The sequence below is a fragment of the Propithecus coquereli genome, unplaced genomic scaffold (assembly GCF_000956105.1).
Source record: "Propithecus coquereli isolate 6110/MARCELLA unplaced genomic scaffold, Pcoq_1.0 Scaffold120, whole genome shotgun sequence".
NCBI classification, from domain to species: domain Eukaryota; kingdom Metazoa; phylum Chordata; class Mammalia; order Primates; family Indriidae; genus Propithecus; species Propithecus coquereli.
In genome coordinates, this window is record NW_012136081.1 from 6658789 (window position 1) to 6662982 (window position 4194).

Genomic DNA, 4194 nt, shown 5'->3' on the forward strand with positions numbered 1-4194 from the left:
TGATCATAGCTCACTGCAACCTCAAACCCCTGGGCTCAAGGAATCCTCCTGCTTCAGCCTCCCTCGTAGCTAGGACTACAGGCACACACCACCATGCCTGGCTAATTTTTTTGTAGAGACATGGTCTCACTCTGTTGCCCAGGCTGGTCTCAAACTCCTGGCCTAAAGTGATCCTCCCACCTTGGCCTCCCAAGGTGCTGGGATTACAGGTGTGAGCCACCACACCCAGCCTTGGTTCAAGTTCTTATTCTGCCACTTAACTTTTATATGACATTGGGAAAGTCAGTCAAGTTCTCTGAATCTCAGTTTTCTTCTCTGTTAAATGGGGTGATAATCCTTGTCCTATAAAGTTGTCAAGAGGCTTATTTAATATATATAAATGTTAAGTATACAAATTATTGTTTGTTCAGACTGGCTAAAACACATAACTTCATTTCCTAGAATTGCTTTCCTTGGTTCACTGGAATCACCTTTTTATTGCTACTTGACATTAATAGTTTCAGAGCTGACTAACCATTAATTGCTCCTGATTATTTACCCTGTGTTCTCCTAAAGAAGATAAGGCACAGCCAGGGATATCTGTTGTCCTGATACTGTACCCATTCCTTTCAGAAGGAGACAGAATTATTCAGACATGGAGAAAGGCTTTCCAAACGCTTCCTGGGAGAATGCTCTAATCTGGTATGTCTCTACCAACTCCATGGAAGAAAAGATAGGGGATCAGAGAATTTTTAAAGGGAATGGAGAATGAATTGTCAATCTCATACATCTGGACTACAATTAAATCAATAAAGAGATTTCTAAACCAACCTAATAAAAATATATCCAAATATGATCTGCACTGGGAATCAATTTTTATTTTCTTTATCAGGAGATCCAAATTGAAATAACAGCTTGTTTTGGTCGTTCCCAAATGCAGCTGCACATTAGGAATCACCTGGGATTTTAAAGATATTCCAAAGCCTAGGCCATACCTGCTATGGACTCAATTGTGTCCCTCAAACTTCATATTTTGGGGTTGAAGCCCTAACCCCCAATGTGACTGAATTTGGAGATAGGGCCTTAAGGAGGTAATTAAGATTAAATGTGTTCATATAGGTGGGGCCCTAATCCATAGGACTGGTGTCCTTATAAAAAGAGACACCAGAGATCTCTCTTTACACACAGAGAAAGAAAGAGAGAAAGAGAGAAAAAGAGAGAGAGAGAAAGAGAGAGAGAGAAAGAGAGAAGGCCGCATAAGGATACAGCAACAAGGTGGCAGTCTGCAATCCAGGAAGAGAGGTCTCACCAGAAACCCACCCTGTTAGCATCTTGATCTTGGATTTCTAGCCTCCAGAACTGTGAGAAAATAAACCTCTGTTGTTTAAGCCACCTAGTTGGTGGCATTTTGTTATGGCAGCCCCAGGCAATTAAATCACCCCAGATAAATTAAATCACAGCCTCTCTGAGTGGGACACAGACATCAATATTTTAGAAACTCCTAGCTGATCTAATGTCTGCACAGGCAAATTAGGAACCAAAGCCTTATTTCGTTTCAACTTTGGAACTGTGATGGACCTAGGCTTTTCTTTCCTGTTATTAGATTTGTAGAAAAACGAGAATAAAATCATCAGTAATTTATAGAACCACAACAAAACCTGCCTCAAAAATCATCTGGAAGGGTGTTACCACCAACATGTCCTGGGAATGGCTGCCTTCCTCCAAAGTCCAGCTCAGCTTTGCAGAGAATCCAGGCAGTATAGACTGTATTTCTGTGTGAGAAGAATAGCAACAAAGTAGAACAAGCAGTTTGGATAAGGACCAGAATTTCTGGATTTGTTTATTAAACTGATAAGCCAAGATGGCTTTTCCCTGATGAAAAGATTGGCTTTTCCCTGATGAAAAGATTATCTGCAAAATTTAAAATCTGACTGGAAATGGTTATGCATCAGCAAACTGCTTGAACATTTAGAATTACTTTATGAGTTTAAGACATTTGATCTCATCTTTTCAATTTTTCACATTTGCTAAATCAATTTGTATTTTCAGTTAATTTCCACAAGGTCATGTTCAATACCAGAAATCTTCAGAACTGAGAGTTCTGATGTTGTATTTTTAAATAAATCAATTCATTATGTAATAAACACAAATCTAGTAAGTGAACTAATTTAGAGCTGAAAACAGAAAAATTCAAGAATGACTTTCTCAAGCATGTCCCTAATATAGTATGTTCTTTAATGAGGTAGCCTTTAATAAAGAAAACCAAACTCTTGCCAATTTAATTTGTGACTTAACCACTTGGTGTATTTACATGTGCTGACTCAGAACTATCTTTCTACAAAGCATCAATGAGTTCTGAATCATCAACAACAAAGAGAACATCAACGTATGCACCATCTTTCTTCTTTTCTATACCCTGGCACTCATATAACAAAGGAAAAAAATCCAATCTCCCACTTTATAAAATGCCATCCCTTATTTCTCCTCTGTATTAGTACAATAATTGAGAACTAAATAGGAACAAAGATAGGTATCTCAGTGTCTGCAAGTTTTACTTTGTAAATGAGGTTGATGATGCTGATATATAAGAATTCAACTTTAAAAATCTAATAATGATAAAAATATATCCTAAAATAACACCAAAGGCATTCATGCTATACTTCTAATAATGCTTTAACAACCTCAAAAAAGTGTGGACTTTCCCAAGTCAAGTTCTAGCTATTAATATTAATGGGTAATGTTTTTCTTGCCATTAGTTTGTTTTTCAAATTTAATTCAGTCACACAGCCATGGATAATATGTCAGTAAGGTTATGCTACATTGAAGTTTAATGAACTTGACACTGAACCAGGATGCCTCACGTCAATCTTCAGCTTTACCGCTGATTGACTTTCTGATCTAAGGTGAACCCCTTTTGTGTGATTCATTTACCTTTCTGTGAAATAAAGAAAAATTGTTCCTAAATCCTACTTCTCTTTGATAGTAAGATAGCACAGAAAGCGGATAAACATGGGTACATGAGAAAAGGTTTGTAAATAACTGAATTCTTCAGAAATCTTAATAATTTAAAATAAATTGCATAATTATTTGGGGGAAAATCAATTTCAATTGTCTCACTCCACATACCAAAAAAAAAAAAAAAAAAAAATCCAGATGGATTGGCTAAAGTGAAATGTAAAAAGGTAAAGCAACAGAACTAAATAAAAGCTTTCTATTTCAAGATAAATTGACCACATGCTGAAATTTCATCTTCCTATTCAAATACATAAAATGATAGAATATATATAAATCTTAATAAATATACAATCATGGTGAGAAAAAGAGAAACAGAAATCTTTATAGACCAGAAATGGAAAGATAGTCTTCTTTCCCCATCTTCTAAAAGAACAACAACAAAAACAGAGCATGAGAGAGAATTCACAATGAACTGAAGACATACAATACTTGGGCGTGGATTGGGAAAAGACATAGAGCTAATATTGCAACACCTACAGGTTTAAGAGCAAGAGCCACACAGACCACATGTAGGCAGTCTAGGCAAGGTACCAAAACATGAACAAAGGCCAGAGATGCACCATCTGCCTTCCTGAATGTTGGTTAGAACCAAGGGATGTTTGTAGCAGCCTCACTGATGCGGGATGAGAGCCTCAGAGTCATTTCGTATAATTCGTGACAGGCAGGAGTCAGGACTATCCAATCTATTAAGATATAGGAGCTTTGTGCTTTACCACTCACGCAAAGTTTAATCCAAGCTATACACCATGCAAGGCTAGGGCTCAGCAACACAAGATGTGCTCAAGTTAAACAGATCATGGACAATTAGCTCTTAACTAAAAATTACCAAGCAATGAAGATCATCAATACCATGGAAACTGTGACAAATATCAACCAACAGCACTTAAGCCTGAGGAAACAGAGTTAATAGAATAATCTGAGATTTTAAAATAAGTATCTGTATTTTATACCCTCAAAGAAAAAAATAAGCCATGTAAAATGAATACATGGCATAAATTATACTGAAAATAATGGGGAAAACCCTATTAGAAATCTTAGAAATTAAAGATACAGTGTTTGAAATTAAAATTCTATGGATGGTTAGATTGGATATAGTAAAAGAACAAATTTATCTTAGCACTCTGGGAGGCTGAGGCGGGAGGATTGCTTGAGCTCAGGAGTTCGAGACCAGCCTGAGCAAGAGTGAGACCCCGTCTCTAC